At 35.1% G+C, this 26,771-nt stretch overlaps 1 pseudogene; it reads right to left on the reverse strand.

Annotated features, from left to right (window-relative positions):
- LOC138338103 (histone H4-like) overlaps positions 1-21,203 on the reverse strand; it is a 72,225-nt pseudogene extending 51,022 nt beyond the window's left edge.
- Positions 21,204-26,771: the final 5,568 nt, after the last annotated feature.

Here is a 26,771-nt window from a genome sequence, read left to right on the forward strand (position 1 = left end):
CAGTACTATAATAGGCATTTTCGAGTGTTTGGATGCACGTGTTTTGTTCATATTCCTGCGCAGTTAAGAGAAAAATTGTCCCCAAGACAACCACTTGTGTCTTTCTTGAATATGCTCAGTCCGGGTATATATATGCTATGACGTGAAATCCAAGAGAGTCGATGTATCCTTAATTCTCTCTTTAATAGGGTCGCCCACATCATCATTCCAAAATTGGAAAATTTTATCACTGTAATTGGCCACTACATTTTCCATGGCTAATTGGTTCTTGAAATTTATCACATTACCATTATCACCAAAGGGATCTAGAATAGATATAATAGCTAAAAAGTGCATATTCTTGAGAAATTTTATTATTTATGTAACTCTTTGAGTTTTGATCCCCTTCATATTCCAAATGATTGTACTAATCGTTGGAAACTCTAGTGGAGAAAAGTCTTGTGTTTGAGATGCCAGCAGTGATAGTTTTTATATCCTAATACTTGAAGTGAAAATTTTCATGCTTTATCCCTCTTGGTGATAAACCTTGAGTTTGAGTCACCTGTTGAAGCTCCTCTTCCAAGTCCTGATCATTATGCGGAATAAAAGCTCATATCAAAGCATCACTAGTCTCATCATCATCATTTGAATTTTGTACAGACTCATTATCCATATCCAATTCATCCTCTGAGTTAATTAGCTCATATTTATCAAATAGGGGGGAAAGTACTAATTTTGAAATATCATTGTTCTTTATCAGGTGAAGTCAAAAAAATTTCTTGAGTTGGTATTCTAGTTTGTATATGTTTATTATTCACCTCCACTGAATCATTTCCTGTTTCCTCCCTCCTTTCCTGTTAATTTTCATGGAATACATCTTATTGGTTGCTTAAACTTCTCTTAGCTGCATCTGATTTTTGCTTGCTAGGTTTGTTTTTGCTCTTAGGGGTACTTTCTGAATTTCTATTTGTTCCATTGTTGTTCAAATCCTTTTCATTGTTACAACTATTTTGTTTCACCCTAGCTTCATTTTCCATATTTGATTTTCAATTTTGAGCTGCCTTCTTAACTGTGATCATGCTTTCAGTCTGTTGAGCCTTTTTTTGAATTTTTTGTTTGCCCTCTTTTTTATATTTTTACTTGCTATTTTGGTCTCTAAAGTCAGAGTTTTGATCATTATACTCCTTCTCATGACAATCATGATATAGGTTCCCCTCTTTGGTCACCCATTCTGCAGGTTAGTAGTGTTCTCTAGACATCCCCCTTCCTTACCTCCATCAGCTACATCCATCATAATCTCATTTAATTGCAATCTATTAAGGTTGAATTTTTGAGTAATGATACCTGCATTGTTGTTTCTCCCCTCTTTTTGGTGTTTCATGTGCGGCTAGATTAACCTCTTTCCCATTTGCTCCCTGTCCTCATTTTCTTGTCTTGTGTTTTTCCTTTGTTAGGTCAATTTGCTTCTTAACTTTAGCCATCCCTGCCCTTGATCTCCAGATAGAAACTATATCCAATTATAATACCTTGCCTACCGTTTCCAATAACGGGATGAGGTAAGGCTTTTTAAAAAAATGACAGGGTAATCTAGGAAAAAGAATCCAAACTGTTACAATAAGAGTCTCTTCTTAAGGGGTAAATAAAGGAGTCCAAGCCTGAATCCTCATGAGTTTTCCCTCTCTATTATGTCCAGATAGTGGTGTAGTTCAGTTCATTTTGGAGATCAATGAAAACAAGCTTGGCATTATAATGAGCAATCTTGACTCCCCCATCCAACTGAGTTTGTTGTATAAAGCTTTTTCTAATCAACTCCACTTTAGGAATCGTAGAGCTAAACTTCCCAACTTATGTATATTTGCAATCAACTGTAAGTTTACTTCCTTCCTCCATTTCCATAATTTTCGTTTTTCTTGCACAATGAACCTAATAAGAGTCTTAAACTACATCCTAGCAATATCTAGTGCTTACACTAGTCTATGAATGAAATGAAATGAAGTATGTATGAATGAATGAAGCAGACTATGTATTTAATAAAGAAGGATCCCTAGTTGAGGTCCCATATGTTGAGCCCTCATTTTTTGGAAGGCCTAATGTTTAGTCCACCGTTCCAGGGCCTCATGGAATGAACGAATAGAATGAAATATAATATGTTCTATATACAATATGTTATGTTCTATATGCAATATATTATGTGTTGTGTCCAATATGATGTGTATGATAATGCATGTTGCTCTAATGGCATGAATTTCCTAATCCAATTTCTGTAAGTCCAATGATTTCACTTTCCATAACTCATATTGTTAGGAGAGAGCTAATCTAAATCATGCATGTCCGTGGTGTGTACTAATTCCATAAATTTATCTACTTTTAGGTACAGGTGCCGCTTGATATTAGAGCTTACGAATCGACGCAGAAGTTATCCGCACGTGGAGCTTTCATACAGATTTTTTAGGCCCTCATGCTTTTGAGGATACTTGCTGATTTATTCTAGCGTAGACGTAGGCATGAGCTAGTGGAGTATGTTCCACTAACGATTATTTCATATTTACTTTCAGATATTGTATTGGTGCCATTTTGGCAACTCTATATTTATGACTATATCTTCCATTTTATAATCGTAATTTAGATGGTTGTTGTGAATGTTTATGCATTTACGTGTATAGTATTATGCGAGATAAATATTTTCTAATGTAAAGTATAAGTAAACAAAAGTTCAAATTTTCCGCTAAAATTAACCTAGATGAAGTAACGATGATGTATGTAGGCTTGTCTGCAACCTCTGAGAGGTCAACGAGGTCGGTCACGTGTGTGGTCTAGATTCTGATCGTGACAATAATCTACGGTTTAGTGTTTAAAGTTAGGGTTTCTGTATTTTTGGCTTTTAGTTTAGGATATAGGGTCTAGGGTGAGTGTTAAAGATAAGGTTATGTTTCGGGTTGGGGTTCGTGTTAGGGATACGATTAGGGTTAGGCTATATTTTTTGAAATTTTTTATATATTTTTAGGATTTTTTGTTTAAAATCTATGGATTAGTTTTAATGTGTGAATTTTACTATTTTGGGTTTGGGGTTTCTTGTTAAAGGTTTAGAGTTAGGGTTTAATTTTTTAAGATTTTAGTGTTTGTCGTTTAGGATTTGAGATTTAAAATGAATGTTCAGTGTTTAACGTTTGGGTTTTTGTATTTTGGACTTAGAATTTAGGGTTTAGATTTAGGGTTAGGGTAAGGGTTAGAATTAGGGTTAGGTTATATGTTTTTTTTCGTTTATATGGTTTAGAGTTTAGAATTTGAGTTTTAAAATCTATGGTGTAGTATTTAATATTTGGGTGTAGATATTTCGGGCTTAGGGTTTAGTTTTTCTACTTTAAACAGAGGTTAGGGTTAGGGTTAGGTTTTTTTTTGGGTTTAGGGTTTAAGATTTGAAGTTTAATATTGATGGTTTAGTGTTTTAATGTTTGGGTTTTGGTATTTTGGGGTTGGGATTTAAGATTTATAGTATGGTTAGGGCTTAGTTTATTTTTTAGGTTTTTGGGTGTGACGTTAAGTATTTGAGTTATAATATCTATGTATTAGCGGTAAATCTTAGGGTTTTGGTTAGGGTTAGGGCTTAGGTTAGGGATAAGGTTAGGGTTAGGGTTTAGTTTTTTTTTAGGTTTTAGGTTTTGGAGTGTAGGATTTTTGGTTTAAAATGTATAGTTTAGTGTTTAATCTTTGGGTTTAGGTTTTTTGGGCTTAATGTTTTGGGTTAATAGTTTCAGTTTAGGGTTACGACTTAGGTAAGGGTTAAGTTTAGGTTTATGTTTTTTTTATCTTAGGTTTTAGGGTTTGATGTTTTGGATTTGAGGTTTAAATAATATGGTTTAGTATTTAATGTTTGGGTTTTCGTATTTTGGACTTAAGGATTAAGGTTTAAGGTATAAGGTTCGGGTTCGGGTTAGAATTATTTTTAGGGTATAAGTTTTTTTAAGGTTTATGGTTAAGGGTTTAGCATTTTAAATTTAAAATCTTTGGCTAATTATTTAATGTTTGGGATTAGGTATTGTGGGGTTAGGGTTTCAGGTTTTAATGTTTAGAGTTAGGTTTATTGTAAGGGTTAGGGTTAGCGCTTTGGTTTTTGTAAGGTTTTTGGGACTAGGATTTAGGATTTGAGGATTAATATCAATGATTTAGTGTTTAATGTTTGGTTTTTATGTTAGGGTAAGGGTTATGCTTTAGGTTGTTCAATGTAAGGATTTTTGTATTTTGGGCTTTGGGTGTAGGGTTTACGATTTGAGGTTTAATATTAATTGTTTAGTGTTCAATGTTTATGTTTTGTTATTTTGGGCTTGAGCTTTACTATATATTGTAGGTTAGGGTTAGGGTTTAGGTTTTTTTTAGGTTTTAGGGCTTGGGTTAAGTATTTGAGTTATAATATTCATGGTTTAATGTTTAATGTTAGGGTTTTTGTATTTTCCATTTTGGTTTTTTAGGTTTTAGTTTTTGGGATTTTTGATTTTCGGTATACAATCTATGGTTTAGTGTGTAAATTTTGGGTTTTGTTATTTTGGGCATGGGTTATTGGGTAATGGTTTATGGTTATGGTTATGGTTAAGGTTAGGATTAGGTTTTGGTTAGGGTTTAGTTTGTTTTTAGGTTTTAGAATTAAAGGTTTAGGGGTTGAGGTTTAAAATGTATGGTTTAGTGTTTAATGTCTGGGTTTTTCTATTTTTGACTAAGGTTTTTTTAGTTTTTATGAATCAATGTTTAGCATTTGAGATTTAAAATCTATTTGTTAGTGTTTAATACATGGTTTTTTGTAATTTGGGCCTCGGGTTTAGGATTTATGGTAGGGTTATTTTTAGGGTTAAAGTTAGGGTTAGGATTAGGTTTTAGGTCATTTTTTAAGTTTTAGGTTTGGGATTATTTGAGTTGTAATATCCATGGTTTATTTTTCAATGTTAGGGTTTCTTTTTTTTGGACTTTTGGTTTTGGCTTAATGTTAAGGATAGGGCTAGGGTTAGTATGAGGGACATGGTTAGGGTTTGTTTTTAGGTTTGGTTATTAGGCTTTTTTGTTTAAAATCTACGGTTTAGTGTTTAATATTTGGGTTTTGGTATTTTGGGCTTTTGGTTACGAGTTAAATGTTTAGGGTTAGGGTTTAGGTTTTTGTTATGGTTTTTAGGTTTTGGAGTTTAGGATTTTTTATTTAAATTCTATGGTTTAATGTTTAATATTTCGGTTTAGGTATTTTGGGCTTAATGTTTTGGGTTAGTGGTTTAGGGTTAGGGTTAGGATTTAGGTTAAGGTTAGGTTTTAGGGTTAGGTTTACGTTTTCTTTGGTTTTAGGGTCTGTGGTTTAGGATTTGAGGCTTAAAATATAATGTCTGGGTTTTTGTAACTTGGACTATGTTTTTTTTATGTTTTATGATTACATGTTTAGCATTTGAAGTTAAAAATCTATTGTTTAGTGTTTAGTATTTACGTTTATGTATTTTGCGCTTTGATTTTTGGGTTTATGGTAGGGTTATTATTATGGTTAATGTTAGGGTTGGTGTTAGGTGTTTGGTTTATTTTTAATGTTTTAGGGTTTTGGGTTATTTGAGTCATAATATCTATAGGTTATTGTTTAATGTTAGGGTTTTTCTATTTTGTACTCTAGGTTTTAGGTTAATGTTAGGGATAGGGCTAGGGTCAGTGTTAGGTATAGGGATAGGGTTAGGGTTTATGCAATGTTCCGACAAATGATATGTCTAATAAAGATACTAGCATGCCCTTTAGATAAACCCTAACCCTAACTTATTAGTGCACGTGACAACCTAAGGCTGAACCTGGTGATACTAAATTACTAACTATTTAAAGAGACAATGTAGTACCTAACCTATGATGGTCCAAATGGTTAGTTTTGCTCCTAACAACTTAGGGATACTTTATTAATAACCCTAGTTAGCCTGATTAATTGAAATATAAATTTAACTAATTAGTTTAAATGGTCAAAATAAATCCTTACACAAACCTAATAACTAGTTCCAGAAACATCCTAGTACCTAACCTATGATGGTCCAAAATATTTGTTATGGTTATAACGATATAGAGGTATATTAATAATTACCCTAGGTCAATAAATTAATTTAATTATACATTTAATTAATAAAATTAAATGTTCAAAACAAAATTCTGCCACTAACTTAGTACCACTCAAGAAACATCATAGTAGTTTACGTAGGATGGTACAAAAGGGTAAATTATGGTTCCAATGAATAAGGGTTATTTTAGTAAATACCCTAGGTACCTTAATTAATTAAAATATCCATTGTATTTATTAATTTAAAGATTGATAACGAAATTCTTAGGAAAAATATCAGATTTCACTAAGTATTGTGTTTACCTAGTTCTAGTAAATCTAGGAAGGTTTTTTACTAAAAATTTATTTAATTAATTAATTAAATTAAATTATTAATACTTATTTTAATGTGTGAAGATAAGTTCCTTAAACAAAAAACTGACGACAAGCTCATAAAAAAAAGACGTAAAATAGTAAGCAATCAAATGAAAGAAAAACAGAAAATTACTTTGATTCTCTTAGACGATTTCAATGATTTATCCAAGGTTTCGTACAAGGTGGTGTTCATATATGAGATTCTATATGGGTTTGTCTCCTGAAATTCTTTCTCCATGATCACTTTCTTTCCCACGATTCAAACATCTTGATCTAAGGTTGTTCTCTTTCTCATCAAACTTCTTATTCCTAGTATCCTTTTCGATTTTAATGTTGAATAGGTTAGAGATCATGTTGTTGGTATGGGGTGCTTGCGGATTTACGTGTAATGTTCTTGAATGATGAATGTTTAATGAATCTATGAACATTAGATCATATGAAGCTAATGTTTACAACGTGAATTAAGAATCGATCATATGTTACTTACGTCCAAAAATGTCAAATGAGTATGTTTGTAAGACGAATGTTGACTTGCTATTTTGTAATGTTATAAGGACGCTAAAGTCATCAAATTCTACTATGATGCTGTCCAATATGTCTTAAAATAGTAACCTTAAAGTCATGAACTATGATTGATTAAAAAGTATCTCTATGAAATCACATGTTTAATGAATTGGCTATCTAGTTCCAATAAAATTGGCTAACGCTATTTGGTAAAACATAATCCATGTTAATGGATAAGGGCTTAATTAAATGATTGAAAGATTATCTAAGGGTTCATACATATTCAATTTAAATATGAACATCTGTAAAATTGGCTTATCCCAATAAAAATGTTTTACTAGTTTAACATCCCATATGTTTAGACAATACTAATCATATGCCAATTCATGGGTAGTAAGATTATCAAGTATATTATAATCACTTCTAAAGTAACTCGATAAATCCATAAACAAGGGCATACCATTCATTGGGACAACTCCGGACATGTTCTACATGAATGAGCTATGAACATGTGTAACTCATTGAAAGAAGTGTTCATCGTCCATAACGATGAAATGAAGCTACTACAATAAAGTAAACATGTAACATGATTTATAACATAATTAAAGGGGTGTAAATTGAGTATGTGATAAGAATGGATTGTTAATGAAAGTTAGACAAGTCATACTCACACCTTTGTTAATATGTTAAAAGTATACTCACGAATGAAGGTGTTAAAACGTGTGAGACTAGTCTCATTAACACCTAAGAACTATATTTAAGGAAAATTCACATTCATCAATATAAAGTAAGGATAATATTTAAGGACAATTTACATTTATCAATGTAAAGTAAGGATGATATGTAAGGACAATTCCCATTTCATCAAAGTAAAGTAAGGATGATAAATCATCAAGAGACTAAATAAATCTCAATGTAAATAGTATTTTATCATATCAAAAACTCAAGTGATTTACCTGTGGGACCCTTCTTTCAACGAAAAAGCCTTGGTAGTCACGGTGATTATTTTATGCATTTAACGATCTAGAGAGCATCTCTGCACCTAAAATAAATAGGGCAAGAACTAGGGGGTCACCTTGTTTGAGACCCTTAGTTGACTGGAAAACATTCAAATCTTTTTCCATTAATGATGATAGAATACAAGTTATTTTCTATGAATCTTTACACCATGTCTATGAATATCTCATTAAAGCCCATCTTCCTTAGGACCAAGCATATATTAGCCCAAGATACTCTTTAATAGCCCTTTACCATATCCGACTTTATAATGACATTACTACCTATTGATACGTCCAAACTTACTTCTAAAATAAGAAATAAAGCGATCGTGTCAAGTAAAAAACCCAACTAGTGATTTTGGGATCATTCCCACTAGAAAAATAGTTTAGACTTAACTTTAACCTATTATTACTATTGTTAGGTCAATTACTTCCTTGGAAAGCAAAAACAATAAAAAAAGGGGTTTCTATTTCTAAATGAATGAAAATAACTAACGAAATTGAAAGAGACACTTAACAGCTTTGAATGTTGGAGTTTAATCAATTAATCAAAGTAACTAGGGTTTACGTGTTCCCCACAGGTTCATAACTTGATAATTCTAACAATAACAATTCTTTTCTAGTATCTTGCATGCAAAGTGATAAGTTATGTATTTCTAAACCTTTGTCCGGCATCTAGAAAATCTCACTGCGCACCTTGGTTCGGCTACTTGTGTTGCTGTCCTAACCCTTATCTTTACCTCATATTAAGCATCGTATTTGATATTTTTCTAAGATATTACCTCGTACCAATCAATTCTAGCCTATTAGATAGTATACACTAAATCTATGTTGATAATTCTTTTCCAATTATCTACCTCCTTTGTCCGGCAAGTAGCATTAAGGCGAGTTGTAATGTTGTCCATCCTTATAAAGACTTCTACGCAAAAAAATTATTAATACATGCAAGACACTATTCTAGAATTATTATTTTTGTTAGGTTTTATCTCATTATTTGCCTATGGTTCCCACAACCCTAGTTATGGAGTTTTCTTTTCCATAGTCATAATCACAATATTCAAATATATTATATTAGAATTCATGTACTTACTTCAATGAGAATGAGTAAAATCCAAAAGTTTTCTTGATTAATCACCAAAAATCACCAACAATCACTTGCAAGAATCTCAAACTAATCAATAATCTCACAAAAAGTCTACTGATAATCGAAAGTCTAACACTAATACACACAGTCTAATAATGATCCAGAGTCTAGCTCTAAAGTGTGATTTTTAGAACAGTTTATAGAAAATAAAAACCTAATTAAACAAGGACTCTATTTGCTGGAAATCTATCAAAACGGGGCTGGGTCGACGAACCTCGCAACGGATCATCGTGGTCACGACGGACCGTCATGGACTCCGTCGTCCCATACTTGATGAAATTTCTTCTACTGCTCTCTCTTCATTGCCCTCGATGGCAAGTATGACGGACCGTCATAGGCATAACGGTCTATCTATGGTCTTCGTTCCAAAACACTTAAACTCTTGGAATATGTGTACTGGGATTACTTCTCTGAACTTCATGATGGACCTGCAGGACAAACCGTCATGGACTCCGTAACCCGACACTTGGGCAGACATCCCCATCTTCCTTCAGTAGCTGCACTACGCTGCCACCTATGGACCGTCACAAGCATAACGGACCATCACAAGATCCGTAGGTGGTCTCTTATGTATTTCTTCGCTCAAAAACCTTCGCATACATTTTTGAACAGGTTTCCTGCAAATAAGGAGAAACTCATAGAAAAATTAGCACAAAAAGGCTTTTGGACACACTAAACTTAAGGTAAAAGTATTAATAATACTGTGAAACCATGGTGTATCAACACCCTCAACTTGAATTCGTTGTTTGTTCTTAGGCGACGCACTATGACTCAATACAAAAATTTTGTACCATAGTATCTATGTTTTATCCTTTGCAATCATTTGGCTATCAATCCCGATTAATCTCATCATATCTATGCACGCTATCACTATTAGGCTTTAATTATGTGGGATCAGAACATGACACAGACTCACCATGAACTAACACCTATCATCTTCAACTCTCACCGAGATGCTAATATTTCCGGTATTGCAACTAGTGTCCTCACTTTGAAACAAAATCCTTATTTTCACACATAGATTTCAGTTTGAGTATAAGGATTACTTTTCAATATTATCTCTCAAAACAAAGTCACACTAATTCATACCTATTGCCATAGCCATGCCCTTATTTTCACTTCCTTAAGTTTGCTATACAACCCTTATGGATCACGATAAGACTTTCTTAGCTTGTAACATAGGCTCGGGGTTAGGTAGGGTATATTTATGTATACATTAGTTATTTTTTGTCCTCCTTGACATATCGTCTCAACATACCATTTTCTATCATTTTATCTCGCGTAGTTTCTCATATTCTTTCACCTTGCTATTTTCTCTTCTTTTTTCATTTGTGTAAGTTACTCTCTTCTTTTCATGTTTGTATTTCTTGTATATTTTCTTTTTCTTTTATCTTCTTTCAACTAATTCTTCAGTCACTTTACTTTTGTTCTTTCTCTCTCTTTGTTCTTTCAACCCTACTTTCCAGAGCATTCCTCATAATAGCCACCCTCAACTCATGGCTTTGCCATGAGTCAAAGTACACAATACCCCAAAGTTAGATCAGGGCAATGACGAAGGTTATTTACTGCATTAGCCACCCCCAACTTATGCTTTTGGCATAAGCGGAGGTGCATATGTCCAAGGAGAGACTAGGGCCAACACATTTTTCCCAGAAAAGATCTGTTGGGGTGAAAAGAAAGGTCTAATTTAAGCTCAGATCATTTGATCAAAGAAGGATAAATTTCATTTGGTTTTCTTTTTTGTAGTCTAAAAATGGGCTATATTGAAGAAGGGCCTATGATCCTTTCCTTATTGTCTATTACAACTTACTTTTAGCAGGACTAACCAGGCAAGTTCTAGCTCAATACAAATAGTGGACTATTCAAATCTTCCTCACACTCACTTGACATCTCATCACTCTACCAGATTATCAGACACCTAGTTGTAATTTTAGACTAAGGGTAATGCAGTGGTGTACCTCTATGTCATGCTTAGAGCCACACACTTATCAATTTCTATGCCTAGTCATGCATCATTTTCAATTTTATCAGGATATCATTTTGGCCATCATTTATCAGGATATCATTTAAGTCATCATGCTCCAGAATTAAACTATGTACACAAGATATAGACATGCTAGTTCAACAGAAAAAGTAATCAGCCTCTTGGGGAAAAAGAACACAGGCGAGAAAACCCCAAAAAAGATAAAAAAAATGGTAGGTGAATCAAACCTGGGGCGCAAAGAGCCGACAATCAGTACGAACCGTTGTGGTTATGACGGTCCGTCGTCGATGTCCGTTGTTGGACACTTAAAAAATGGAGACCCTTAAGAGAGGGGTCTCTGATCGTCATGACGGTTATGCAGGACGGACCGTCAAGAGTATGACGGTTTATCGTAGTTGTCCGTTGGAGGACACTTAGAAAATGTGAGAGACCCTTAGGAATAGGGTCTCTGACAATCAGAAAGGTTGTGCAGGATGGACCGTCAAAAGAACGATGGTCCGTCGCATGTGTCTGTTGGTGACTATTGCAAAGTGATTTTCTGCAGAATTTCCTGGTTATGTGCCTGCAAATTTAAAACCCATTAGTAGAAAATGCTACCATTACTAGAAATAATGAAAGGAAAAAAAATATAAGTATTGGATTGCCTCCAAACAAGCTCCACATTAAACGTCGCGGCACGATTGAGGAAACTTGATTACTCAGCCTTCATCAAGATGGTATGCCTCTATCATTTCATTCACCAATGCAGTATGCCCAAAAGAGAGTTTTATTCGTTCTCTTTTCACCTTAAACTGCACTCCCTCCTTGGTTTTTTACTCAACTACTCCATGAGGGAATACTTGGGTGATCAAATAAGGGCCAGTCCATTTGGACTTGAGCTTGCCCGGAAGACAAGGCAACCCAGATTTATCAAAAAGTACCGAATCCCCAACCATAAAATCTTGTAGTGCAATTTTTTCTTCATTCTCCTTCTTCATCTTTTCTTTGTGGGATATGGCTGATACCGATTGGAGCTCACCACTCTGCCTCATGGTCCTACAAACATTAAAGGTCGCTTCTTCATTCTTCAACTGAAATTTCATCTGCCCCTTTTCCATATCAACTACGGCTTTACCTGTAGTAAGGAATGGCCTTCAAAGAATAGTAGGCACATCAAAATCGACATCACAATCAAGAATAACAAAATCTGACAGAAATATGAATGACTCCACTTTTACTAGCACATCATGGAGTATCCCTATAGGTCTTTTCAGTATTCGATCAGCCATCAGTAGCCGCATCACAGTTTGTTTTGGGTCACCCAAATCCAACTTCTTATAAATAGATAGGGGCATGAGATTTATGCTTGCCCCCAGATCACATAATGCTTTTGCAAAATGTAAAGACCCGACTGTACAAGGAATAGTGAATGCACCCGGATCTTCTTTCTTTTGTACGAGAGATCTTGTAGCAATAGCACTACAATGCTGCAGTCTATCATCATCCTCGAAAGTGACCAATCTTTTCTTTGTAACTAGATCTTTCATAAACTTGGAATAACCAGGCATTTGTTCAAGAGTTTCTACCAAAGGGACATTGATAGAAACCTGCTTCAGCATTATTATAAAACGTTTATATTTACCATCCTCGGTCTTTTTCACTAATCATTGAGGGAAGGGTGGTGGTGGTCTAGGCATGGGAATTACCTTCATTGGGACTTCTGCATCATTTCCAGTGCTCTCTTTTGCTTCACCACTACCCTTTACCACCTTATTATCATCTTTTCTCACCTTTTCCTCATTAGACGGCATAGGTGGGTCAATGGTTTGATTACCACCCCGACTAGAGATTTCCATACAGTGCGCATCATTTTTTGGATCTTGGAAAGTGTTGCTAGGAAGAGTGCTCGGTTGCCGTGTGTTCACTGTCGCAGATAATTCGGCCATTTGAAACTTGATCTCTTAATCGATATTGCATGTGTATTAACTTTTTGGCAAAAACATGCTAAATAACACATTAACTCCTTGATGTGCTCATCACTAGCATCAAACCTCCTCATCATTTTGTGCAACATATCCTCAACTCGCGCCATACTATCTCCACCATCCCTAGGAGTAACTTCACAATTTGGAGGAGGGACATAGGGCCTATTCCTATCATTTTTGTTACCGTAGTTACCTCTATTGAAGTTGTTGTCACGGTTGTAGTTTCCATCTCGAACATAATAACCTTCACGGTTGTAATTACCATAGATCTTACCTTGGCGCCAATTGTCATGATTTGAGCCTTGGGCGCTCGGTCAGAAATCCGTCGTCTTCTCATTTACTTCATAAATGTCCTCCGCATAATACAATTCATCATTAGGTGCCGTTGGTTTCGAAAAGTAGTTTACTGCATTTATCTTTTCTGCACCCCAGTGACTTGTTTTAGTATCAAACCAAGCTCAGTTCTCATCTGAGCCATTTCTTCACGAATCTTAGTTGTGGCTGGGTTGTGAGTCGACTGCACTGCGAAGGTGTTTCTCCCGGTATCTGATTTCCTACTACTCTAAGCTTTTTTTTGCCGGGAGATTTTCTCTAATTTTTTGGCAATCTCAGCATAACAACATTCCCCATAAGATCCACCTGCAATAGTGTCCACCACCGCATTATTATTAACATCCTGCCCCCGATAGAGGTATTCCTTCAATGACTCATCATGTATACGGTGATTTGGGACACTTCTCAAGAACGAGGTGAATCTATCCAAAGAACTACTAACAGACTCTCCTGGTAGTGCCACAAAGTTTTTCTCTCTGTCTTTGTGGTTTAGTTTCTGTGAGACCGGATAGTAGCGTGCTAAGAAGACATCCCTTAGTTGGTTCCAAGTTAAAATTGAGTTATAAGGGAGATCAGTGAACCATATAGCAGCCTCTCCTGTCAGTGAGAGAGGAAACACTGTGAGACCTATTACATCTATGTCCAAGTCAGGCCTCCTTACACAACTTTTACACACTGCCCTTATCTTAACTATATGGGCATGTGGATCCTTAAAAGGTAACCCTGAAAAACAAACCCCTGGCACTGTGCATTTGCATCAGGCTACTAGTTGCCACAAAGCTGTGGCCTGTGGGTAGAGGAGGCAAGACAACATGCCCATCGGAGTCTGCTATGTTATCATAGCCTTTGTAGTATGCTTAGGGCCGTGGAACGGGATTTTGTCCCCTCTGTTCGTGTTCACCCAGAGTATCGGGTAACAACTGACCATGAACATCAACCAGAGGTGGGATGTTCTGGTTTGGATCATCATCATTGATTCCTAAGTTTCGATTCATGTTGCTTAGTGTACGCTCTAATTTGTGATCATTGGGAAACAAGGGTTCTCTTCCTCTCCCTGTATTTGGCATACAAGGAGGTTGGTTCTGCACAAATAAAAAACAATAAAACAAAATAAAATAGAGAAAAATGTCAACTAGACTATAGTAATAAGTTTAAGTTAATCTAAAACTCATAATCCGCGGCAGCGGCGCCAAAATTTGATACGCTAAAACTTACTTCTCAAATAAGAAGTAAAGCGGTCGTGTCAAGTAAATAACCTAACTAGTGAGGTTGGGATTGTTCCCACGAGGAAAATAGTTTATACTTAACTTTAACCTATTATTACTATTGTTCGGTCAATTACTTCCTTGGAAAGCAAAAACAATAAAAGGGGGGTTTCTATTTCTAAATAAATGAAAATAACTAATGAAAATTAAAGAGACACTTAACAGCTCTGAATGTTGGATTTTAATCAATTAATCAAAGTAACTATGGTTTACTTGTTCCCCAAAGGTTCATAACTTGATAATTCTAACTATAACAATTCTTTTCTAGTATCTTGCATGCAAAGTGATAAGTTATGTATTTCTAATCCTTGTTCCGGCATCTACAAAATTTCATTGCGCACCTTGGTCCGGCTACGTGTGTTGCTATCCTAACCCTTATCTTTACCTCATATAATCATCGTATTCGATATTTGACTAAGTTATTACCTCGTACCAATCAATACTAGCCTATTAGATAGTATACACTAAATCTATGTTGATAATTCTTTACCTATTATCTACCTCCTTGGTCGGGAAAGTAGCATTAAGGAGAGTTCTAACGTTGGCCATCCGTTAAAAAGACATCTAAGCGAAAGAATTCATGATACATGCAAGACACTATTCTAGAATCGTTATTTTCGTTAGGTTTTATCTCATTATTTGCCTATGGTTCCCACAACCCTTGCAACAATCTCAAAATTGTCATAAATCTCACAAAAAGTCTAATGATAATCGAAAGTCTAACACTATTACACAGAGTCTAGTAATGATCTAGAGTCTAACCTTAAAAATGAGGTTTTTCGAACTATTTAAAGAAAATAAAAACCTAGTTAATCGAGGACTCTATTTGCTGGAAATCTGTCACAACGTGGCTGGGTCGACGGACCTCGCGACGGATAATCGTGGTCATAACGGACCATCATGGACTCCGTCGTCCCATACTTGATAAAATTTCTTCTGCTTCTCTCTTATTACCCTCGACGGCAAGTATGACGGACCGTCATAGGCACAACAGTCCGTCGAGGGTCTTCGTTCCAAAACACTTAAACTCTTGGAATATGGGTACTGGGATTACTTCTCTGAACTTCATGAAATGAACCTGCAGGACGGACCGTCATAGACACGATGGACTGTCATGGACTCCGTAACCTCACACTTTGGCAGACTTCCCCATCTTCCTTCAGCAGCTGCACTACGCTGCCACCTGCGGACCGTCACAAGCATGACGGACTGTCACAAGCTCCGTAGGTGGTCTCTTCTACATTTGTCTCTAAAAAACCTTCGCATACATTTTTGAACAGATTTCCTGCAAATAAGGAGAAACTTATATAAAAATTAGCACAAAAAGACTGTTGGAAACACAAAACTTAAGGAAAAAGTATTAATAATACCGTGAAACCACAGTATATCGCCTATATAAGACTTTTAAATGTGTTCGATGATTTCCTTAGACAACATGATGTTTTCAGATATACATCTACCTTTCACAACACCAGACTGATTGAAAGAGCTCAAGCTAGGAAGAATAGGACCCAATTTTGTACATAGTTGGGAGATGATTTTACTAAAGAAATTTCTTAGGCTAATAGACCTGAACACATTCATTTTGTTCGGGCCACTCACCTTGGGTATAAGTACAATAAAGGAATGAGAAAATTAGTAAGGGATCTCCTCATTACAGAAAAAGGACTTAATCACTTCCATCAGGTCCTTATTGGTAATTGCAAACATTTTTGTAATATAAATACCCATTCATGCCATCCAGTTCTGCTGCAGATTGATTTTTGATGGAAAAGACCACCATAGTAGGATTTGATATAAGTATGTCATTTTGTTCCTGATATACAATTCTACAGATGCATTATAGATTCTCCTCATTGATAAATTAGTTCTCCCCTCTAAACATTTCTTGATAATACTCACAGGCAGCCTTAACAATGTTTTCATCACCTTTAATCCGTTCCCCATTTTCCTAAATTCTATGAATGAAAATTTTCTACTTCTACCCCTTATAAAATAATGGAAGAATTTAGAGTTAGTATCACCATCCTTGAACCATTGGAACTAAGATTTTTGGTTTATAATTTAATCCTCCAACTTGAGATATCTAATATAGTTAGCATTTAGTTCATGTATAGACTCTCTACTGGTACCACAGTTGTTTAGAATCAAGTTTTCTTCAGCTTCTTTGACCTTCTCTTCAAACTCTCTAACTTTTAGGAAAATATCACCAAATTCCTTTTTTGACAAAGAACTCAGAGTGTTAGAGAGTCTTTTCAATTTTTGGTGGAATCTCCACATATTATTTCCTGTCACCTCTCTCTTCCAACAAGATTTCACAGTGTCTAGCAAGTTAGTCTGTCCACCCAACAGTTAACGAATTGGAAATAACTAGTGTGGCCCTCATCTTAGTTGATTATCTCAAGTATCAGAAGACAATGATTAGAACCTGTAAATGGTAGATGAGAAATAGTGGTTTGATGCATCAGTTCCAACCAAGTACCATTTATAAGACCTCTATCAGGTCTTCTCCAAATTCTTAGATTGATGCCTCTATTATTGGACAAGTGTATTTTTTACCACTAAATCCAATATCCATTAGCCACAAGCTTCAATAAATGCAATGCAGTCCATGATTTTCCTGATGTTGTATAGAAGTCCTTCGAGCTTTTCATAAGTAGATCTTATAACATTATGAAGTCCATGATATTACAAATATTGTATTCTAAACTTGTTGTAGTATTTTATCTAATAGAGGTCTTCTTAGATGATCTCTACCTTTGGCATAGTAACATATAATGTTCTGCTCATCTTGATCTCTAACAATACAGTCAATATCACCATTCCAAAATTGCAAAATTTTATCATTGCAATCGGCCACTACATTTTCCATGGCTAATTGGTTTCTTGAAATTTATCACATTACCTTGTCATCAAAGGGATCTAGAATAGAAAAAATATCTAATAAGTGCATTTTCTTGAGCATTTTTATTCTTTATGTAACTCTCTATGTTTTGATCCCCCTCATATTCCAAATGATTGTACTAATCATGGGAAAATCTAGTGGAAAAAAGTCTTGTGTTTGAGAAGCTAGCAGTGATAGTTTTGATATCCTAATATTTGAAATGAATATTTTCATGCTTCATCCCTCTTGGAGATAAAACGTTAGTTTGAGTTACCTGTTGAAGCTCCTCTTCCAAGTCCTGATCATTATGAGGAATAAAAGCTCTTATCAAAGCATTACTAGTCTCATCATCATCATCTGAATTTTGTACAGACTTATTATCAATGTCCAATTCATCCTCTGAGTTAATTACCTCATATTCATCAATCAGGGGGGAAAGTACTAATTTTGAAATATCCCTGTTCTTTATCATGTGGTGCCCTTTGAGGTGGTGTAAAAAAAATTTCTTGAGTTGGTATGCTAGTTTATCTATGTTGATTATCCACCTCCACTTAATCATTTACTGTTTCCTCCCTCCTTTCCTTTTGGCTTCCATGGACAACATCTTATTGGTTGCTTAACCTTCTCTTAGTTTCATCTGTTTCCTTCTTTCAAGGTTTGTTTTTGCTCTTAGGGGTACATTCTGAATTTCTATTTGTTCCATTGTTGTTCATATCCTTTTCACTGTTACAACTATTTTGTGTCACCTTGGCTTCATTTTCCATATTTTATTTTCCATTTTGAGCTGCCTTGTTAACTGTGAGCATGCTTTAAGTCTGTTGATCCATTTTTTGAATTTTTTGTTTGCCCTCTTTTTTAATGTTTTTTCATGCTATTTTTGTCCCCAAAGTCTGAGTTTTAATTATTATACTCCTTCTCATGCCCATCATGAGATAGGTTACCCTCTTTGGTGACCCATTCCTGCAGGTTAGTAGTGTTTTATAGACATCCCCCTTCCTTACCTCCATCAGCTACATCCATCATAATCTCAATTTATTTGCAATCTATTAAGATTAAAATTTTCAGCTATGATACCTCCATTGTGGTTTCTCCCCTCTTTGTGGTATTTCATCAGCGGCTAGATTAACCTCTTTCCCATTTGCTCCATGTACTCATTTTCTTGCCATGTCTTTCTCCTTTGTTAGGTAAATTTGCTTCTTGACATTAGCCATCCCTGCCCTTGATCTCTTGATAGAAACTATATCCAAGCATAATACTTTGCCTACAGTTTGAAGTAAGGGGATGAGGAAAGGCTTTTTAAAAAATGTCAGGGTAGTCTAGGAAGAAGAATCCAAACTGGTACAATAAGAGTCAATTCTTCAGGTGTAAAGAAAGGATTCCAAGCCTAAATCCTCATGAGTTTTCCCTCTCTGTTGTGTCCAGAAAGTGTTGTAGTTAAGTTCAGTTTTGAGATCAATGAAAACAAGCTTGGCATTATAATGAGCAATCTTGACTCCCCCATACAACAGAGTCTGTTGTATAAAGCTTTTTCTAATCAACTCCACTTTAGGTTGTAGTGCTAAACTTCCCAACCAATGTATATTTGCAATCCACTGTAAGGGTATGCATATACTCATTCATATCAAATATTATAGTTGGTTGACCCTGTTTAGTGGTTTGTATAGGTTTGGTTTTTAGCACTGTATTAGGAGTTTGGGCTTCATGGATTTGACTCAATCCAGCATCCAAGGATTGAACCACAGTGTAGGGTGGTAGTTCAAAAACCTATTCTTGCTTGTTAGTTTTTTGAACTTCAGCAATGCTAACCTCAATAGGTATGGAGATGCTCACATTTTGGGTGTGGATTATTGCTTGGGAGGGGGGTCGTTTGTAAAAGTTACTAGAGATTTAAGGATAAACTCTATGGTATGTCTTAAGACCACCACCCTTCCCATTTTCACCTTGCTACACTACCCCAACCTTCTCCTTACCAAGAGTAGGATTGGTTTCTTTTTTAAGCTCACTGTTGCTAGCATTGTCATCATGACTCCTCATAGAAATATTCACAACAGCAGTTCCCATGGCATGATTATGCATATGGCTTGAACTAATATTATTAATGAATTTATTAACAGTAGTAGCATTGTTAAGGGGCTTTCCTTCCTGTTGTGTCTCATTGCTTCGTTCCTTCCTCAATTTCCATATTTTTCTTATTCATTGCACAATGAACCCAATAAGAGTCCTAAACTACATCCTAGGTATAGCTAGTGTTTACACTAGCCTATGAATGGAATGAAATGAAATGAAGTACGTATGAATGAATGAAGCAGACTATGTGTTTGATAAAGAAGGATCCCTAGTTGAGGTCTCATATGTTGAACCCTCATTTTTGGAAGGCCTAATGTTTAGTCCACCGTTCAAGGGTCTCATGGAATGAACGAATAGAATGAAATCTAATATGTTCTATATGCAATATAGTATATGCTATATGAAATATATTATGTTTTGTGTTGAATATGATGCGTACGATAATGCATGTTACTCTAATGGCATGAATTTCCAAATCCAATTTCGGTAAGCCCAATGATTTGACTTTCCATAACTCATATTGTTAGGAGAGAGCTAATCTAAATCATGCATGTCTATGGTGTTTACTAATTTCATAAATTTATATACTTTTAGGTGCAAGCGCAGCTGGACATTTGATCTTACGAATCGACGCAGAAGTTATCCGCAGGTGGAGACTTTCATCGATATTTTATAGGCCCTCATGATTTAGAGGATTATTAATCATTTATTCTAGCGTAGACGTAGGCATGAGCTAGTGGAATATGTTCCACTAACGATTCTTTCATATTTACTTTCACACATTGTATTGGTGCCATTTTGGCAACTCTATATTTATGACTATATCTTCCATTTTATAATCATAATTTAGAATGTTGTTGTGAACGTTTATGCGTTTACGTATATAGTACTATGCAATATCAATATTTCAAAATATAAAGTATCTGTAAACAAAATTTGGGTATAGATATTCCGGACCTGGGGTTTAGTTTTTCTAGTTTAAAGTTAGGTTAGGGTTAGGGTTAGGTTTTTTTTTTGGGTTTAGGGTTTAGGATTTGATGTTTAATATTGATGGTATAGTGTTTTAATGTGTAGGGTTAGTTTTTTTTAGGTTTTAGGTTTTGGAGTGTGGGATTTTTTGTTTAAAATCTATAGTTTAGTGTTTAATCTTTTGGTTTTGGTTTTTTGGGCTTAATGTTTCGGGTTAATGGTTTTAGTTTAGGATTATGACATAGGTTAGGGTAAAGGTTAGGTTTATGTTTTTTTTTATCTTAGGTTTTAGGGTTTGTTGTTTTTTATTTGAGGTTTACAAAATATGGTTTAGTATTAAATATTTGGGTTTACGTATTTTGGACTTAGGGATTAGGGTTTACGGTATAAGGTTAGGGTTTCGGTTAGGATTATTGTTAGGGTATGTCACGACCCAAACCGGGTTGGGAATGGCACCCACACTTACCCTCCTATGTGAGCGAACCAACCAATCTAAACCTTAACATTTCAACGTATATCAACAGAAAGTAATGCGGAAGACTTAACTCATTAATAAAATCAATTCAATAACTATCAATATTCAACATCTATTATTCCCAAAACCTGGAAGTCATCATCACAAGAACATCTACGATCAAATGACTAAACTAAGAGTATTCTAAAAGCTAAAAATACATAAGAAGCTAGTCCATGCCGGAAGTTCAAGGCATCAAGACTTGAAGAAGAAGATCCAGTCCAAGCTAGAAGCATTAGCTCACCCTGAATTTCCGATGTAGTAAGACTGGCTTGAATTACTGTTGAGTTGAAGACGATGGCACGTTTGCTGCACTCCACAAATAAACAAGAAGAAAACATAAAAGCAGGGGTCAGTACAAAACACGAGTACTGAGTAGATATCATCGGCCAACTCAAAATAGAAATCAATATATACCGAGTAATATAATAAAATCAACTATGATACTCAACATGTAGCAACAACAAGCACTATATCATTAACAATAACCGTCAAGTTCACACATGAGGACTCAAGCCCCAATACCATACTCATTTGGGAACCATGTTCGTTAGATTGAGTATATTAACATCTTTCAAGATTCATTATCTTTAATTCTCTTGTGTCGGTACGTGACACTCCGATCCCTCATATTCATTATTCCTCTTGTGTAGGTACGTGACACTTCGATCCCCTAAATCTACGTGTCGGTTTGTGACACCCGATCCCCTAATTCTACGTGTCGGTTCGTGACACCCGATCCCCTAATTCTACATGTCGGTTCGTGACACCCGATCCCCTAATTCTACGTGTCGGTTCGTGACACCCGATCCCCTAATTCTACGTGTCAGTTCGTTACACCCGATTCCCTAATTCTACGTGTCGGTTCGTGACACCCGATCCCCTAATTCTACGTGTCGGTTCGTGACACCCGATCCACTAATATCATTCTGTAAACCATCAAGCCTTCTCTATACCAAGGTATCATCAATCCCATTACTTTAATTCATCAAGCCTTCTTCTATACCAAGGCATCATCAATCCCATTACTTTAATTCGTCAAGCCTTCTTCTATACCAAGGCATCATCATTAATAATGTATATTAAAGTTTCTTTTCAAGATTTGGGATTCAATATTTTCATCATGCTTATTTTATCACAATCACATAATCATATTCATGCAACATACCATTAAGCATATAGTAGGGTTTACAATACTACCAATACATATCAATCACTATTAAGAGTTTACTTATGAAAGCATGAAACAACCATAACCTACCTCCACCGAAGAATTGGAATCAACAAGCAATCTCCCAAGCTTTGATATTCTTCTTCCTCGTTCGACTCTCTCTCTCTCAATCGATCAATCTATCTCTCGCTTTTCTTTTCTCTTTTCTTATTCAAAACCCTCTTTCTTTTACCCCAAATTAACATATAATTAAGAATAAAAGATGGCAATAATACCCCACTAATTAACTTAGGGTTACCTCTTTTAACCCCCAAGAATTTGAGTTACTAATATAAACCCACGAAATCTATAATTAAGGAAAGAATAGTCCCAAACGTCCCTTAAAACGTGTAAGGAAATCCGATTCTACCTGGGATTTGCACAACCTGTGACGAGCCGTCGTGCCTGCGACGGTCCGTCCTGCAGGTCGTCGCAGAGTTCAGAGACCCAATATTTCCACCAAGGGTCTCTGACGGTCCGTCACACCTGTGACGGTCCGTCCTGCCATTCCGTCACAAAGTTCAGAGAGTCGATTTTTAGTACCCAATTTCAGATTTTCTAAGTGTTTTGAAACGAGACCCTGCGACGGTCCGTCGTGCCCATGACGTTCCGTCGTGGGGTCCGTCGCTTTTGCCAGTTTTTCCAGAATTGAAGTCTGTTGCTCAAAACGACTAAACGGGTCGTTACAGGGTATATGTTTTTTTTAGTTTTATAGTTCAGGGTTAAGCATTTGAGGTTTAAAATCTATGGCTAATTATTTAATGTTTGGGATTAGGTATTGTGGTCTTAGGGTTTCAGGTTTTAATGTTTAGAGGTAGGTTTATTGCGAGGGTTAGGGTTAGTGCTTTGGTTTTTGTAAGGTTTTTGGGATTAGGATTTAGGATTTGAGGTTTAATATCAATGATTTAGTGTTTAATGTTTGGGTTTTATTTAGGGTTAGGGCTATGGTTTAGGTTGTTCAATGTTAGGATTTTTGTATTTTTGGCTTTGGGTGTAGGGTTTAGGATTTGAGGTTTAATATCAATGGTTAAGTGTTTAATGTCTGATTTTTGGTATTTTGGGCTTGGTATTTAGGATTTATTGTAGGTTAGGTTTAGGGTTAGTGTTTAGGTTATTTTTTAGGTTTTAGGGTTTGGGTTAAGTATTTGAGTTATAATGTTCATGGTTTAATGTTTAATGTTAGGGTTTTGGTAATTTACATTTTGGTTTAAGGGTTTAGATTTTAGGGTTAGGGTAAACTATATGGTTAATGTTAAGGTTAGGGTTTAGTGTTTTATTAGGTTTTAGTCTTTGAGGTTTTGGATTTTCGGTTTAAAATTTGTGGTTTAGTGTTTTATTTTTGCATTTTTTTATTTTGGGCATGGGGTTTTTGGTTAATGGTTTAAGGTTATGGTTAAGGTTAAGGTTAGGATTAGGTTTTGGGTGAGGGTTTAGGTTTTTTCAGGTTTTATGATTCAATGTTTAGGATTTGAGATTTAAAATCTATTTTTTAGTGTTTAATATATGGGTTTTGGTAATTTGGGCTTCGGGTTTAGGGTTTATGGTAGGGTTATTTTTAGGGTTAATGTTAGGGTTAGGATTACGTTTTAGGTCGTTTTTCAAGTTTTAGGTTTGGGATTATTTGTGTTCTAATAACTATTGTTTAGTGTTCAATGTTAGGGTTTCTGTATTTTGGACTTAAGGTTTTGTCTTAAGGTTAAGGATAGGGCTAAGGTTAGTATTAGGTATAGGGTTAGGGTTTGGTTTTAGGTTTGGTGTTTATGATTTTTTGGTTAAAATCTATGGTTTAGTGTTGAATATTTGGGTTTTGGTATTTTGGTCTTTTGGTTACGAGTTAATGGTTTAGGGTTATGGTCAGGGTTTAGGTTTTTGTTATGGTTTTTAGGTTTTAGAGTTTAGGATTTTTTTGTTAAAAAACTATTGTTTAATTTTAATGTTTCGGTTTAGGTATTTTTGGCTTAATGTTTTGGGTTAGTGGTTTAGGGTTAGGGTTAGGATTTAGGTTTGGGTTAAGGTTAGGGTTAGGGTTAGGGTATACATTTTCTTTGGTTTTAGGATCTGTGGTTTAGGATTTGAGGCTTAAAATATAATGTCTGGGTTTTTGTAACTTGGACTATGGTTTTTTTTGTTTTTGGATTAAAAATTTTGCATTTGAAGTTTAAAATCTATTGTTTAGTTTGTCGTATTTCAGTTTTTGTATTCTGCGCTTTGATTTTAGGGTTTATGGTAGGGTTATTATTATGGTTAATGTTAGGATTAAGGTTAGGTATTATCTTTATTTTTAATGTTTTCGGGTTTGGGGTTATTTGAGTTGTAATATGTATAGGTAAGTGTTTAATGTTAGGGTTTTTCTATTTTGGACTTTGGGTTTTAGGTTAATGTTAGGGATAAGGCTAGGGTCGGTGTTAGGGATATGGATAGGGTTAGGGTTTATGCAATGTTCCGACAAATCATATGTCGAATGAAGATACCAGCATGCTCTTTGGATAGCCTATTAAGGGTACATTGGTACTCAAATGCCCAATATTTCTCAATATTGGGCATAGTGTAGAAAATTTGCTATGAAATATTAGCCAATTTTCTATATACGAATAAGAATATTCTCTTTGGGTTGCCATATCCCAATCAAAAGATTGTTGTTTGAGGAATGTTCCTTCAAGGAACACCCTAATTTAATATAATTGGCATTATATACATATAGATCCACGACCAACGTGTGAGGTATGAGGCATTTCAAATTAAACAACGCCTAAGGACATGGTGTGGGTCCTTGGGAAAATATGAAATATTTCAAATTAACCACAAATAATATTTATTTAGGAAACTACAACCAACCCATATTGAAGAACATGTGCAAGCCATGTGAAGAAGCGTCAAAATTTGGGGACCACCCTAACCGAATTTGGTTAGGGAAGTTAGGGGGAAAATGTGAACAAAGGACCACTTCATGTGGGGCCTAACTTCCTAACTAATTCTAGACTCTAACCTACTGCCCTAACTAATTAGTTCACGCGACAACCTAAGGCTGAACCTGGTGACACTAACTTTAAAATTATTTAAAGAGACAACCTAGTACCTAAGCTATGATGGTCCAAATGGGTAGTTTTTCTCCTAACAACTTAGGGATACTTTAATTACACTAGTTCACATTATTAATTAAAATTAAAATTTAATTAATTAGTTTAAATAATCAAAACAAAATCCTTACACAAACCTAATAACTAGTTCAAGAAACATCCTAATACCTAACCTATGATTGTCCAAAAGAGTAGTTATGTTTATAACGACAAAGAGGTAAATTAGTAATTACCCTAGGTCAGTTAATTAATTAAATTATACATTTAATTAATTAAATTAAATGTTCAAAACGAAATTCTTACACTAACTTAGTACCACTAAAGAAACAACATAGTAGTTAACGTAGGATGGTACAAAAGGGTTAATTATGGTTCCAATGACTAAGGGTTATTTTAGTAAAAACCCTAGGTCCCTTAATTAATTAAAATATCCATTGAATTTATTAATTTAAAGATTCAAAACTAAATTCTTAGGAAAAATTTCAGATTTGAGTAAGTATTGTGTTTACCTAGTTCTAGTCAATCTAGGATGGTTTTTTAGTAATAATTTTATTAATTAAATTATAAATCCTTATTTTAATGTGTGAAGATAATTTTCTTAAACAAAAAACACACGACCAAGCTCATAAAAAAGAGACGTAAAACAGTAAGTAAGCAAACGAAAGAAAAACAGAAAATTACATTGATTCTCTTAGACGATTTGAAGGATTTATCAAGGGTTTTGTACAAGGTGGTCTTCATATATGAAATTCTATATGAATTTCTCTCCTGAAATTCTTTCTCCATGATAAATTTCTTTCTCACGATTCAAACATCTTGAAACAATGGTTGATCGCGTTCTCGTCAAACTCCTTATTCCTAGTATCCTTTTCGATTTCAATGTTGAATAGGTTAGAGATCATGTTGTTTGTATGTGGTGGTGGCTGATTTTATGTATAATGTTCTTGAATGATAAATTTTTCATGAGCCTATGAACATAAGGTCATATGAAGAACATGTTTACAACGTGAATTAAGAATAGATCATATGTTAGTTACGTCTGTAAATGTCAAATGTGGATGTTTGTTTGACGAATGTTGACTTACTATTTTGTAATGTTATAAGGATGCTAAAGTCATCAAAGTAAAGTAAGGATTACAAATTATCAAGAGAGTAAGTAAATCTCAATGTAGAAGCATATTTCCATAGTGCTTCAGTCAACTCTAAAAGATAAAGTACATAATGAAAGTGAGCATATAACTGATAGACTAGTTATGAGCATGTGCTTGCACGTGTAAGTCTCATGTATCAAGGCTACAATTGAGGTGGTTATTTAGGGTCATTAAGTCCCTAGTCTTCGAACTATGTCTAGGCAATATAGGAACTAGCAAGTGGTTTCAACCTAATCGAGCTAGGCATGTGAAATTTCACCTTGGCCGGTTATTCCACCCCGTTTCGGTGTGGGGAACACACAGGATTTCATGTTTA

Source organism: Solanum lycopersicum, chromosome 9, assembly GCF_036512215.1.
Source record: "Solanum lycopersicum chromosome 9, SLM_r2.1".
In the NCBI taxonomy this organism is placed as follows: Eukaryota; Viridiplantae; Streptophyta; class Magnoliopsida; order Solanales; family Solanaceae; genus Solanum; species Solanum lycopersicum.